Source organism: Balaenoptera ricei, chromosome 12 (assembly GCF_028023285.1).
Source record: "Balaenoptera ricei isolate mBalRic1 chromosome 12, mBalRic1.hap2, whole genome shotgun sequence".
NCBI lineage: Eukaryota > Metazoa > Chordata > Mammalia > Artiodactyla > Balaenopteridae > Balaenoptera > Balaenoptera ricei.
Genome location: NC_082650.1, coordinates 46,980,546 through 46,996,785, shown reverse-complemented (window position 1 = coordinate 46,996,785; position 16,240 = coordinate 46,980,546). Strand labels below are relative to the sequence as shown.

Below are 16,240 nucleotides of genomic sequence, written 5' to 3'. Positions count from 1 at the left end.
AGAAAGCTGTTTTGATATGCATACTTCAATGAAAAGCTAAGTAATAAGAGAATATTGTGTCAAAATTTAACTGGCAATTTTCTTTCAATCTTAATGGTACATAAAATGATGGTTCAGCTTATAACTAGTAGCATCTTAGATTCAATGAACGAAGGTAAAAACACTCCCTGGTTTGTTACAAGAAATAAATGAGACAGTGTATGGGAGAATACCTGGCATGCAGCAATCATCCAAGACATACTAACTGAATCTCATTCAGAACTGGCAGTCAGAGACTCTTAGAGATAGAAGTGACCTCAAAGGTCATTCTCCTGGAAGGGTTATTTCTTCTGCCAGTTACACTGGTGCCAAGTGTGTCCACAGACCACTTTGAGGAGTTTCTCCAATGTAGCCATCACGACATCAACCCCCTGGCCACGTTTGCTTGGGGCAGAACCTGGAGCAACGCCTAAACCAGGATAACCATCTGTCTCTATGCTGGTCCTGACCTGATGCTAGAGCCCAGTCCAAGAGATGTGCTCTATGGGTAGTGACTGACTCTCTAGAAGATCCCCTGACTTGGGGCATTTGAGATGCATAGACTCAGCCAATAGTAGAGTGGAGAGAAATCCAGGGGACCCACCAGACAGTAAAAGCTATGAGCAAGAAGAAGTACAATAAAGCAGTGCCCAACAGAAGACCTAAATGGACATTTTTCCAAAGAAGACATACAAACGGCCAATAGGCATATGAAAAGATGCTGAACGGCACCAACTATCAGGGAAATGTAAATCAAAACCACAGTGAGATATCACCCCATGCTCATCAGAATGGCCATCACCAAAAGACCACAAACGACAGCTGCTGGCAAAGATGTGCAGAAAAGGGAACCCCTGTACACTGTTGGTGGGAAGGCAAATTGGTGTAGCCACCATGGAAAACAGCATGGAGGCTCCTCAAAAAATCAAAAATAAAACTACCATATGATCCAGCAATCCCACTCCTGGGCATACATCCAAAGAAAAGGAAAACACTAATTCAAAAAGATACATGCACCCCAATGCCCACGGCAGCACTATCCACAACAGGCAAGACACGGAAGCAACCCAAGCAACCATCAACAGGTGAATGGATAAAGAAGATGCGGCGCACGCACACACATACACACACACACACGTATATGAGTGTATATACATATATATGTGTATGGAATATCACTCAGCCATAAAAAAGAATGAAATTCTGCCATCTGCAACAACATGGATGGACCTGGAGGGTATCACACCCAGTGAAGTAAATCAGATGGAGAAAGACAAATACTTTACATTATCACGTATATGTGGAATCCAAAAAAAATAAAACAAATGAATGAATATAACAAAACAGAAACAGACTCACAGATATAGAGAACAAACAGGTGGTCACCAGTGGGGAGAGGGAAGGGGGAGGGGGAAGGTAGGGGGAGGGGGATTAAGAGGTACAAACTACTATGTATAAAATAAATAAGCTACAAGGATGTATTGTACAGCACAGGGAATATAGCCAATATTTTATAATAACTTTAAATGGAATATTCATTTCTATTAATTGGTAATATCTAAAGAAGATTCAGGTTCTTAGTGAACTTCTATCATACTTGATTACAAGAAACTCCATTACTGGTGCTCTACTGGATATAAAAACCCAGTATGAGGGTAATGAAATGCTTCTTTCTCAGTAATCACTTAATTTTTGTGCAACTTAAATTTATTTGACTCAAGACTAAATTCGTATCCTCTTGGCCTAACTATTCAAATAAAGGATGAAACATACCTAGTGAGAGAAAGATGAAACATAATATATAATTGTAATATAAAAATACCCATGGTGATGGTTATGGAAGTCTGGGAACTCTGTGCCCAGGATACCAAACAACTCAAAAGGAAACATACATCTCAGTTAAGAAGTCAGTTATAATTTGCCTTGCATGCCAGAGAACTTCAAAGACCTTGCTGATTCTTACACCAACCATCATGATTTTTCAAGTGGAGTAGCTGAAGGTTCAAATTTGGTTTGATGAACCCCTTGCTTCTTCTTGGCTAGGAAAGAAACAAAATTGCCAACGAGGCAAGTTACATGATGCAAAGCTCTCTTCCAAATGTTCTTTGGCAGAGAAAACAGGGGTCAGCCAAAGAAGCATCAATTCCTCTGTGAAAAGCTGGGACACTGGTATCCTGAGAGGGCTACTTCCACCTCCTGTCTGGATACCAGATCCCAAGCGCTCTCATTCCAGGTGTGGCTGCCTCATGAAAGAGTGCAGGTTTACCTGATTGAGCTTGAGGGTTTCAGGTGAGCAGCAATGAGAACAAGGAACAAATAGTAGAGATATTGAAGCTGACATGTAATTATTATAAGCATTTTCGTTTTCAAAATGAAACACTTCTTTTTTAAAAATAACAAATTTCCTAAAAAATAAAAAAATAATAATAATAAATTTCCTGTGAAGAGGACCTGGATGAAAGACAGCAAAACAAAGAACAGAAATAGTATTTAATGTACTGGATCACTTTCTGCACCATGCCTTCCCAGGCTCGATTTCACCAGAGAAGAGCCACAGACACCAAAAGTCGGAGCCAAAAAATTCTGTGAGACTCCTGTGTAGAGCGATATAAGAGTTTCACTAAAATACAATACTTCTTTAAGTCCCATCATTCACTTGTGGGACACTCCACTTGGCTTCTGCATAACAGGTATCAAGGAAGCTTCATAACTGATTCATTATTAAGATAGGAGCCACCCCTGAAAACAAGGATGTCAGAATCCTCATCCTCACATACGGCTTCAAGAAGACACCCAGACCCTCTCCAGTATTTGATGAGTATCTCCACGAGCACTGCAAATTCAGGCACCTCCTGAGCCAAAACAAACCATATTTTCTTTATTTTGTGATCTTTACTTCAACTGGCCTCCATTCTGGGTAACCTGGATCCCCTCATCTTTGATCCTTTCAGTCAGTGCCTTTCCTACCCTTTCTGTATTTAGAACAAGCCAGATTTTTATCATCTACTAAATCTATATTTGACTGGATCAACATTTAAATGGGCTGACTACACTACACATTTCAAATTTTTATTGTTACATTTGATCTAATCTAACAGGCATAACTCCATTTTACTTAAGGCCCTGTGCTTAAAAATATAGAAAAATGATACAGAGGTAGTTAAATCTTTCAGAGTTCTTCTCCTTGTGATATGGAATTATCAATACATACCTACTTATTCTAGAGAAACTGCTGGAGACTTTTGTATAATCGAGGGATACAATGCATCAGGCTTCCTCCTGACTATCCACCTGTAGAAATTGTTAGGGTGCATCACTAAGCCAGAATCTACCCATTTACTTACATTTAAGTTTTTGATAAGAGAACTCTAGTATCACTTTTATTTATTGATATTTGCAGATTTATCCTAGTGTCAAAGCACTTGATGATAGAGTCATGCTGTACTGATAATTGCTAAAACTACTACTATGCTTTTGCAACCATAATAAATAAAAGACAAATGCTAAGCTTAATTATAATGTTTTTCAATTTTATGAATGTGATGACATTTTATAGCTTTATTTTGTAGGTGAAGTTTGAGATTAATATTTAAGAAATTTTGCTGAGGTTTCACTTACGTGAGGCCTTTAAAGAAATATTAGTTTAAAAATAAATCCCAGAGACTTCCCTGGCGGTCCAGTGGTCAAGACTCTGCGCTTCCAATGCAGTGGGCGCAGGTTCAATCCCTGGTCAGGGAACTAAGATCCCACATGCCACGTGGCACAGCCAAAAATAAATAAATAAATAAATCCCAAAATTCTAGCAATGTAAGTATTACTCCAATTTGAGAAATTTTAACCTTATAAGAGTCTATTGCTCCAATTTCTTATGATTCAGAGACTTATGAGATTATGCTACATTTCCTTCAGTCAGATTCATTATTCAACATGAAAGTACGTTTAAATTTGGGCTAGACATCAACCCTGAATCACATGATACTGGTGGCGCTGCATAGCAAGAACACAGTTTGAATGTGATGCCCAATCTTCCATGAAGTTCTAAGGTTCTTGCTCTGTAAGGGAAAGGGCACTTTTAAACACAATTTCCAGGCCCTTGAGAGTACTTTTGCTGCTTATTTTCAGTGTGATCTAAGCAAAATCGCTTCACCTTTCCAAACCTTGGTATCTTTCCCGTCATTGAAATGGTACCAATGCTTGCTTCACAGAGCCTAGACCCAAAACTAAGTTTATTTGATCGTAGAACTCTTAACTGCTACACCAGGCAGAATGAATGATGCTTCCTGCCTCCTGGTGTACGCGTGTTTCACATTTTGTAATCATCATGATGATGATAATCCTCGTGAGGATCATAATTGTTATAAATTATGATCCTCTTTTTAATATTTTTTTCAAAATTGGAGGAAAAAGCAAAAACTGCAAAAATAAAATTTGTATATGGATAACAAAATACTGCCCAAAGAAATTCAGGGCATAAATAAATTATTAATAGATTGCTGCTAACAAGATTTTTAATTAGCACTTAGGAAAAAAAAGAGAGAGAACCTGAAGATACTCATTACTCTATCTGGACTTTTTCTATGAGAAGGATGGGATTAAAAAAAATCTATTGCAAATTTTTCAAATTGTGGTTTATTCTGACACCTCTCTGCTGGCTAAGCCTCAGATGAAGAGATGTCCAAGGAAGGAGGGCAAAACGCCGACTTATATTAAACAGCTCTGGTTTGTAGCATATTTCAGGAAAAGCACAGATTGAGAAAAGACAGTTATAAGAAAAGCAAAATGTGGAGATATAGCATTTGCTTAATCATGTAAAAGTCTAAACATCAATTAAAATTAACATTAATTAAGAAATATAATCCCACCTCCCTCATGAGAGCAGCTGGCTTACTGGAAGAAAAAGACAACTACCAATTCTACTGCCTTCTAGCACCTTCTCTAGTCTCTAGTCAGCTTCTCTCAGAATTCCTTCAGGAATTCTGCCCAAGAGAGAAGTCAAGATATGGGTTCACTGCAAATCCTTACTTAAACGAGTACTTAGTAACAGCTCTGCTGATATATGTTTGCTTATTTCCCTTTTACTTCAAATTCTCTTCTGAGGTTTTCTCTGATTCCCCCTTATTCCAAGAAGAAAAAGAATCCCCGCATTTATCCAGGACTTACTAAGTGCTGGGTCCCAGGCTATTACATGTATTATCTCAAAACATTTCTCTTATCTCCTGCCTATTTTCATTCAAATCTCAACAGAAAACCTCTTACAGAGTACATCTTAAACCAACAATAATACATTACGCTAAAAACTCTTTAAGATATGAATTTTTATCCATATCTTGCAAAGGGCTCAGAGAACCTCAGTCAACTGTCTAAGGTCACAACATAGCTACCAAGTGTTTGAACCTGAAATTGAACCTATAGCCTCAAACACCGCAGTCCCACTACACCACGGCTACTTCACCCCAAGAGTGGCACACTCTCTAAAGACAAGTATTAATTTTAAAGACAGCCAAAAGCACAGTGAATAAAATTATATTTTGAAAGTTAACTGAACACTTTTTCATGTACCTAGAAGGTGTTAGTATTATTAAAGTCAGTGATCAAAGTGGTATACAGTTTAGAGTAATAAAAATTATCATCATAAAACACAGTTATAAAATATTGAGGCAGAGTTTCTTGTGTGGCTTGTGAGGCCTGACCCAAAGAGGAATATTCCCCAAACTGATTTGAAGATTGGCACTTGTCTGATGGGTGTTCTGACAAAGTGATCATTTCAAAGGATAGTTGCTTGTTCCTATGAGTGCTGATACAATGACAATGAAAATCAATGTTCTCAACTTCCTATTGTACCCCATGCATACTACACTATAATAATCATATGTGATATATAATATATATAATGTAAATATAAATAATATATAATGTAATATATATATTCAAACAGTGACATAAACTGCATCTTAATATATTTTATGAAATCATCCGAAGACTCATTAAGGACTTAAAAAAGAATTAAGTTGAAAGATATGGACATAACAACATAAGTAGATGTTTGCCTATCTGGTGTCAAATAATGTTTTACTGTTTTCTACCATTAAATTGAATGAATCAAGTGAAAATCAAATTCTTTTCAAAAAAGTAGTGATGAAGTCTAAAATCTAAAATATAACAATTCTTTCTTGCTTATTATGGGATACTCTCAAGAAACCACAATTATAATAACATGGATTTTGTAAATTCAAAAGTTGCAGATAGTTTTTGCCATTTAGTGAAAAGAATATAAAACAAATACGGGGGAAATATTACCTGTTTTAGTCAATTAACAGACACTGTGTAGTTTAAATTCACTAAAAGTAGTTAGGACATTTAAAGTATGGTGGGGGAAGAAAAAGACAGGAGATCCAGCCAAGGAAATTAAGTGTTAGTGTGAGAAAATGAAATGTTATGGACATGAAAAAATATTTTCATCAGGAAGGAAAAACTGGTCTTGTCTACATAATCAGGAGGAAATGTCTATGATTTACCAGTTGCTGTTTTCTCTTCTCTCCCTCTTAGGGGGTTTTTGCCCCTTCTGGTGCAATGGTTCTTGTGGTTGGGTCAAACATACGAGACTGGAAAAGGACATGAGAAGTTCAAAGTCAGGACTCTCTCTTCGACAAAAAGGGAGATCAGTTCACCATCTCCTTGAAATCTGCTCCTTTTTCACCCCTAAGAAGAGAAGCCGGTGGAGAACTGGCTTACTAAGTTATTTTAAATCATGAAATACCTTGAAGAAGAAGTTCTTCAACCTTCTCTCTATAAAGAATATTTAATGGGGCTATACTAACAACTCGTAATTACTAGTTCTTTGCCAGGAGGTGGATGAAACAATTACAGGGAAGAGTTTAATAAATTGTCCCTCAATGACCCAAACTACTCCTCTGCCTGGAGATTATGGGGACAGATTATAAAGTATTTTGGAAGTCAGGAAAGGAGGGTTAGATCCCAGGCAACTGAAAGTCAGTTTTTGACCAAGGGAGTTAGAGGGGAGACATTTGTGGCATAGAATGCCCTAGAGAGGGGAGAAACTACCTAGGAGGTAATTCGGGCAGAACACATCGAAAACCTTGATTTCAATTTTAGCACTGGTTGAGAAAATACCAAAGATGTTTGAAAGGAAAAAAACAACATAATTTGACAAAGATGATCCATGGGGTGTTCTGAGCTGTAATAAATCATACAATGAGAATTCCAGAACTTTCCTTGCTACTGAATTATTTTTATATTTTGTAAAGTCTAACGAATGGTAATTTTAAAGAGAGAAAAGGTAACATAAGGAAAAATGTGTCCAAGATGTGAAAGAAAGATGTGGAGATGGAAAGAAAAGTTTATGAGCTGACCAAACAGGCAAAAGCTTCAGGCTTTGTTTTAGTTTGTTAGTTTTAGTTTTTAATTCTTTTTTTGTGTGTGTCTTTTTTTTTAATTGATGTAATTGGCATATTAACATTGTATTAGTTTGTGTACAATGTAAGGATTTAATATATGTATATACTGTGTAGAGTGTCCACTGAATCCTAAAGGAGGTCTTATATCTGGTTCTATTCTTAGCCTGGAAAGTGAGGGAGAAAAATGAGTCAAAAATGTCTCCAAGAAAGCTAAAGAAATCCTTTCAGAATGTGATGCTGGTTTGGGTGGGAAAATGATAACCTGAGTTTGAGGGAGTGGAGGGAGTGGTGAGAAATATACACACAGCAATGCCCAGATCAGTAAGGAGACAGCAGAAAATACAGATCTGGAATTTGGGGTGGCAGTTAGGACAGGTATTTCTGATTTTAATGTCACTGGCATAGAAGTAGTATTTGAAGCAATGAGAACAAAACTCGAAATCAATTAGAAACGCAGCATGACTATCATTTTATTAAGTATCAAGGTGGAATGGGAGTGGAAAAATGCTACACAAGGGCAGAGACAGCAGGATGGGGCAGTGAGAAAGTCCCTGTTTGTCCCAGCCGACCACAAGACACTGGCTGGTCTGAGCACCTATAGTTAGGACCTCAAGGAAATTACTTAACTCTCTTATAATTGGGAATTAACTTAATTGATGCCTTAATTTACTGTGGGTATTAAATGAAACATATGTAAAATTGCTTTAAATTTTAAAACCTACAACCACAATGTAAATCAAATTCCAACTGCAGACTTAATGGAAGAATGCCCCATTGGCATCACCCCTACATTCTCTGCTGTGATTTGCTTTCTTTCCAGGAATACTTACAGTCTTCCTACAGTGGTCCTGTACCTTCTCATCTCCGATCTCACCTCCCATCTCATATCTTGATTTCCTTCCCAACTGTAACTTCCTCTCTCTAGTTCTACACTCTATTTTACCTACATTCCAATGGCTTCACTCTGCCCTCACCCAGACTCACACTTCTGCCTCCAGAAAAGAGAGAGGTGAGATCTGAGCGCAACTTAACCATGTTTTTATTTAATTACACCAATATCTGATTTGCAATAACTATATTCTGGATAAAGTTACTAAGGATGTTTCCAGGTTCAAGAATCTGATCTGTCAGATTTTGAGTGTGTGTGTGTGTGTGTGTGTGTGTGTGTGTGTGTGTGTGTGTGATTTTCTGAATGCTAATTCTCATTTTATAGACGTGGCCCTAAATACTTCTCTCACAATGCATAAATGAAGTTGAATGCCTTTTGGTTAATTTTTAGTGTCTCTTGGGCATTTTGTAACCTCCAGGAGAACTGGAAACAGCCCATAAAATTCTTACTCTAAGACAGCATGGTATCCAGGGAAACAGTGCCACAAGCTTTGGAACCACCAAGAGCTGGATTCAGAACCCAACCCAGCCCGGACCACTTAAAAGCAGCAAAAAATTGAGCATGTTATGTAACCTCTGCAGGACTTGATTTGTGAAGACATAGGAAGCAATGGTTTCTACCTTATAAAATTACTTTGCGGATTCAGTGAGCTATCGTAGGCAAAGCACTATCACCCAGTGCTTGGTATAAAGTAGGCGCTTAATAAATATCGGTTGAACAAATGAATGTCATCATCCTTCCCAATCATCCCATCAGAAAGCCTAACAGAGCGCTAAAGGCACTGAAATGTCCATCAGACTGGAGGGGGCCTTAATGAAGTCTGGTTTAGCAGCAGCTTAATAAAAACTTGTCAATTTATTGGTTGCAACAAGTGATTTCTAAAGGTTAACATATTCTTTTTTAAAAACTCCATTATCATTTGGAATAAAGATAAATGTTTGATATGATTTTATGCTTTAATTTCTTGAGCCATAGAATAGTTCAAGTATCTCAGGGATTTAATCTACTTTTTAATATCAGAAAGTATTTATGACTTTATTTTTATTTTTATTTTTTTATAAATTTATTTATTTTTGGCTGTGTTTGGTCTTCGTTGCTGCACGTGGGCTTTCTCTAGTTGTGGCGAGTGGGGGCTACTCTTCGTTGTGACGCGCAGGCTTCTCATCACGGTGGCTTCTCTGTGGAGCACGGGCTCTAGGCACACAGGCTTCAGTAGTTGTGGCACGCGGGCTCAGTAGTTGTGGCTCGCGGGCTCTAGAGCGCAGGCTCAGTAGTTGCGGTGCATGGGCTTAGCTGCTCCACAGCATGTGGGATCTTCCCAGACCAGGAATCGAACCCGTGTCCCCTGCATTGGCAAGTGGATTCTCAACCACTGCACCACCAGGGAAGCCCCATGACTTTGAAGTAACAATGAAAAACTAACCTTTGCATGGTTCCTGTGATGTCACACTGAAAATTCAACTTTTTTTCCATGTGAATTTTCTACTCTCATTTCTGGCTGACTAGTTAGATAACTCTATAAGACTAGGAACCATATCCTTTTAATGTAAACTTTGATTGTTTTTCTTTATTTACTTGCCTGTTACCTCTGGAAACAAAGATGGGAAGGGAATTATCTCCCTCTCCCAACTCAGCTCTTTCAAAAGCTGATATGGAAAGTTTTCAGCCTGTCCCTTAGAGGGTAAATACTGCAAATTCTAGAAAATGCTACTGTAGATAAGTTTTGATTCAAAATTTCTGGAGAAAACTTATTCTTTACAATTTTGGGGTTTTTCCTGCTTTTATTTTTTTTTAACCTTTCTCTAATCTAGAGTGTATCTTACCCTTTGGGATTTTTTCAAATATAAAAACTCTTGCTAAGTCGATCAATACGCCTGAAGAGCAGTAATTAAAAATATACTCAAGCTTCTAGTGGTTTCGTAGTAATCACCTAAGTATCTGGAGGGGATCTAACATTCCAGAAGCTTCATTCCTATTCTAGGTGTTAGTCCTTGAGCCTTCAGATCAGATAATCAGTGACTCTGATGTTTCCTAACCATGAAAGAATCTTTCTATTTGAGTGCTATTGGATAGTTAATAAAGAACACTAAAGCAAAGTTTAAAGTTAAAATTTCAGTATATGGTACCAATTAAAAAATTAATAAAGCTCCTAATATGAGATCCCACTTTGCTATTACAACCATTTGAGATTTTATTAGATTCCTAAAATCAGATATCCCTCAACACACAATGGTTAACACACTAGTTGAATTTCACTTTCCAAACCTTGCTGAACATCAATTTCCAAATCTATAAAATGGGGATAATGATTCAAGTCCATGGGTTTGTTGTAAGGGTGAAACACAAGCCTAGCACAGGCTCATGTGGTGCAGTGCCTAGCACCCAGTAGGTTCTCTTCCCTTTTCCATTCTGTTTATACGTATCTGTACAAAATCATACAGGATTAACTGAAATGGAGTTTTATAAAAGCAGAACTAGTTTAATCTATATTTTTGTGCAGATATTGACTGTATAGGCATAATACAAATTGGATAGCAGCACTATTCATAATAGCCAAGAGGTGGAAACAACCTAAATGTCCATCAACAGATGAATGGATAAAGAAGATGTGGTACGTTTATATGACGGAATACTACTCAACCATAAAAAAGAACAAAATAATGCCATTTGCAACAATATGGATGCAACTAGAGATTATCATACTAAGTGAAGTAAGTCAGAAAGAGAAAGACAGGGACTTCCTTAGTGGCGCAGTGGCTAAGAATCCGCCTGCCAATGCAGGAGACATGGGTTCGATCCCTGGTCCGGGAAGATCCCACATGCCGCGGAGTAACTAAGCCTGTGTGCCACAACTACCGAAGCCCGTGCGCCTAGAGCCCATCTCTTGAGCTTCGCAACAAGAGAAGCCACCACAATGAGAAGCCCGTGCACTGCAATGAAGAGTAGCCCCCCGCTCACCACAACTAGAGAAAGCCCGCGTGCAGCAACGAAGACCCAACACAGCCAAAAATAAATAAATTAAAAAAAAAAAAGAAAGACAAATACCATATGATATCACTTATATGTGGCATCTTAAAATATGACACAAATGAACCTATCTATGAAACAGAATCAGGGACATAGAGAATAGACTGGTGGTTGCCAAGGGGGTGGGGGATTGGTGAGGGTTGGACTGGGAGTTTGGGATTAGCAGATGCAAACTGGTATATACAGAATGGATAAACAAGGTCATGTTGTACAGCACAGTAAACTATATTCAATATCCTGCGATAAACCATAATGGAAAAGAATATGAAAAAGTGCATATATATGTATAACTGAGTCACTTTTCTGTACAGCAGTAAGTAACACAACACTGTAAATCAACTATACTTCAATTTTTAAAAACTGGGTATAGGCTGGGAAAGTGAATAGCTGGTAATCTTAAAGAGGATTGTAATAGATACTATTTTTCACTTAAGAGTTTGAGAGAGAAACTTTGATACACTGACTAAGCATCATTGGATTTATCAACCTCAAATGGGTACTCATTATTGCTCTAAAATCTTACTATGCCCAAAAGTCTCAATCCTATGCTTCCCAATTATTATTCCATACCTTCTATAATATAATCACACCCCGACTTCTCTTCCTTACCCTTAGCTGATGAATTTCAAAGGCAAGTAGAAACCATCAGGAGGGAGCTCTCTCATCTTCCAGCCAGTCAATCTTGACTATCCTCTTCTTCCCCTGTTACAGGAAAGGAGTAGAGTCTTTCAAAAGTCAGTATCTCAGCATGTGCCCTACATCTCCATTCCCTCCTGCATTCGTAGGGACCTCATTGCATTCACTATTCCTTTTCTCTCTTATATCTGTAACATTTTCCTTTCTACTGGATTAATTTCCAGAGTAGTTAACTTTGCTCTAATATCTTCCATCCACGACAACACAAACCCAAACAAAAAACATTATACCATCCCTTTCCAGCTACTGCCCTGTCTCTCTACACCCTCTACCCAGCCAAGCTTCATAAAGAAGGAACTATTTATGCTGTCATCTTCTTCACCTCCCATTTACTCTTTAACACACTAAATCTGGATTCCACTTTCAACATAGGATAAAAACTGCTCTGGAGCCCATAACTAGTAACTTCTTCTGTATTCTGTATACAGAATGCTGTTCTGTAACCAGCAACAGCCAATGGAAACTTTTCAGTTTTTATTTGACTTCTCAACAGCATTTGACAAAACTAACCACTCCTTCTTGAGACACTGTCTTCACTGAGTTTCCAGACACCAAAATGTCCTGGTTTTCTGTCTCCTCCTTGGAGGTTCCTTCTCAGTCTTCTTTGCCAGCTAGCCTCCTTTTCTACCCAACCTCTCTCTTTTTTTCTATTCATTGATTTTTGTTTTACTTTATTACTTTATGCTATGTTATGCTTTATTAAGGTATAATTGACAAATATCTACCTAGCCTCTTAAGGCAGAAGGTATTTAGAGTTATTTAGGTATTTAGGTATTTCTGCACTCTCTTTGTATACTTTCATGACTTGGCTTCAGAAAATATTTACATCTGGAATGATCACATATCTATATTTGCATTCCAAACCAGTCTTTGAGCTCCAGACTCCTACATCTGCACATTTAACTTTTCCACTAGAACATTTTATTTATTTATTTATTTATGGCTGTGCTGGGTCTTCGTTTCTGTGCGAGGGCTTTCTCTAGTTGCGGCGAGCGGGGGCCACTCTTCATCGCGGTGCGCGGGCCTCTCACTATCGCGGCCTCTCTTGTTGCGGAGCACAGGCTCCAGACGCGCAGGCTCAGCAATTGTGGCTCACGGGCCCAGCTGCTCCGTGGCATGTGGGATCTTCCCAGACCAGGGTTCAAACCCGTGTCCCCTGCATTGGCAGGCAGATTCTCAACCACTGCGCCACCAGGGAAGCCCTCCACTAGAACATTTTATAGGCACCCAAAAATATGGCCAAACCAATCTCTTGACGTTCCCCCCAAACCCATTTGAACTCTTCCCTCCTCAGGGGCTTTCCTCCAACTGAACACAATTTTCCACCACTTCACCTGGCTAATGCCTACTTATCCTTTAGGTTTCCTCTTAAAATGTCACTCCTTTAAAAGGCCCTCTGAAACCCTCTTAACTAAATTAGACTATCTTATAGCACCCTACATTTCCCTTCAGAACACATATGATTATTTATAATGACTTATCTATTTGTGATCTTTTTGTTCAACTCTGATTTCTCCTTCTCTTCCTAGGTTAGGTGCACCTTATCAATTCCCTCACCTCCTCAAATCTGCTCAAAGTTTATCTTCTCAATGAGGCCTTCCCTGACCTCCTATATAGAATTTCAACCCTGCACTCATATCCCCCTTACTTTGCTCCCACCCCAACACTTACGTACTACTAGTATTCCATATAATCTGCTTACTTACATTTATTAAAGTTTGTTTTCTCCCTACTCTAGAATGTAAGCTCCATAAAGACTTCTTGTCTCTTTTGTTCACTGATATGGTCCACATACCTAGCACATGATAGGAACTCAATAAATACCTGTTGAATGAATGACGGGCCGTACCTGATTTGCTCCACACTGTATTCCACACTAATCAATTTCTGTGGAATTAAAGTTCAGGTAATATAAAACCTAAGATGAAAAACGGAGCACCACACCATTAACACAGTGCGATCTTGTACTTTGTGAATGAATGAATGTTGAATGAATGCTTTCAAATGAAAAAGGCATATTTAATTTGGAATCTAGAAAGTGGCCCGCATCTTTGTTATTGTTTTTTTGTTTGTTTGCTTTCTTCTAAGCACACAGTTAATCCCATCCTTTGTTCTCTTTCTTCATATTCTAAGAAGTTTTAAGAGATAATAATGCGAAGTGGAAGTTACATGAGAGGACAGACGTGTTCATCCTCTTCCCTGGTGTCAACTGATGTCTAGCCCCTTCCTAGTACTTAGCAGGAGCCGAAGAAATAATTTAGTTATGAATAACCAACCTATCCAATGAATCTGTGCCATCAAGGGAAGGTTAGTCAGCACCAGGAGTAGTGGAAGAAGCTGGAGATGTGGAATCATCAAGGGGGTGAGCCTCTATTCCTGGCTCTACCAACTGACAAAATCTGGCAACTTCCCCGGGGCTGTTTCTTCATCTGGTAAGAGACTAGATGAAACTAGATAATCCAATTCACCTAAAGCAATCTACTAAAATGCAAGCTCCTAGGGAATTCCTTGGCGGTCCGGTGGTTAGGGCTCCAGGCTTCCACTACAGGGAGCACTGGTTCAATCCCTGGTTGGGGAGCTAAGATCCTGCAAGCCACGCGGCCAGAAAAAGAAAGTAAGCTCCTGGAGGCCAAAGATTGCGTTGCATCTCTCTTGTTCACTGATGGAAAAACAAGGCCTTGAGAGATACAGCAGGCCCTCAAGGAATTTGTGGAACTATCTAAAAATTCCCTTCTACTGCTAACATTTTAAGGAAAAAATAACTTTGAGGTATCCTAAAGAAATCGTTCTTTTTCTAGAGAAAACCATATACAGATTGTCATCCTCTTAGAAATACCCTTGTGCGTGGTGAAAAGAGAATAAATGACTGTTTCCTCCTGGTGAGTTGGTTACAGGCATTTACCAGTTTTACATTTTCACTGTGACCACTTGGGTTCTTTAGTCATATATATATATATATATATATATATATATAATCATATTTATATACTTAGAACTTGATTTGAAACCTTTAGCTCGGGGTGTAAGAACACCGAACTCCTGAGGAACTATGTACTTACACTGTACAACTTCCTACTGGTTCCAGTCTTGTTTGGAGGTCCTTCCCAGTCGTTATGTAGTTTCCGAGGCAGAGTGACCTCTTCCCATTTCCCAGCCCCTTCCTTCCTCACCCACCCTCCGCCTTCACCCGCCTCGCGCATTCTCGGCTTCCCCCCTGCTGGCCCGACGCCGGGAGAGTTTGAGGAGAGGTTGACCCAGCGCCCCCCGCCCCCGCTCCCACCCCCCGGCAGAGCCCCGCAAACCGCCTCCCCCTGCCAGTTACGTCCAACCGACGCTAAAAATGCGCTCTCTTATCGAAAGAAAACCAACTTGACTACCCTAAACTAGGGACCGCTCGTGGGTAGTGAATCTATGTGTTTACCCTTGTTTTCTAGCCCCGGAGCAGCTGAGGGAATTGATTGGCTCCGTCGAGCTCGCGACGTCCACGCCCCGCCGGGACTCCGCCCCCTCGCGCGGCCATCTGCTTCGCTGTCTGTCTCCCTGTCTCTCGCTCTGCGTCTCTTTCCCTTCCACCACCTCCTGCCCACCCCCCGTCGGCTCCGCCCCTTCCCCCTCCCCCCCGCCTGGGGCTCCGAATCTTCCCTGGCCGTTGCCAAGGAGACAAGCCGATACCAGGCAAATAGGCATTCGAGAAAGAAAAAGACGGGAAAGCTACACCGCAGCCTGGTAACAAAGGAGCAATAAAAGCAGCCCCCAAATGGAGGGCTAAGAACACGTCAGGAGAAAATCCAAAAGCGAGCTAGCAATCACCCCAAGTTTAACTGGGAGGGGGATGCAGAGGAAGGGGCATGATTCACGTTGGGGGTAGGGGGAAATCAACAGCTTAAAAGAGCTTTTGAGAATCGCCTGGATTGTGGTTTTGGATCAGCCCCGTTGGCTTTTCAAGTTGGAACGACGCTAATACAAGGGATTCGTAACCATCGCGGCGGCTGGGGTCTTGGGCCAGGCCAGCGGGCTCCCTTAGGGTGATAACAAGTTTGGCAAGATACACTTCTACGGAAACGTCTTAACGTCGGCTCTGGGGAATATGACTTCGTGATTGAATAATGACGCATCTGAAGAAGTGGACAGTGAGAAGACGAAGCTTCATGTAACGATCTGCAGCTTGGTGATTTTCAAAGCAGTACTTGAACAA

General features: G+C 39.7%; 1 long non-coding RNA gene across 1 annotated transcript in view; it reads right to left on the bottom strand.

The window, feature by feature from the left end:
* Positions 1 to 15,194, bottom strand: part of LOC132376314 (uncharacterized) — an 82,388-nt gene extending 67,194 nt beyond the window's left edge. Inside the window, exons 1-2 of the long non-coding RNA XR_009506268.1 lie at positions 15,105 to 15,194; positions 11,959 to 12,051 (exon numbers count right to left, since the gene is read on the bottom strand). This is a non-coding gene — a long non-coding RNA (uncharacterized LOC132376314). The remainder of the gene's footprint in view (positions 1 to 11,958; positions 12,052 to 15,104) is intronic.
* Positions 15,195 to 16,240: the final 1,046 nt, after the last annotated feature.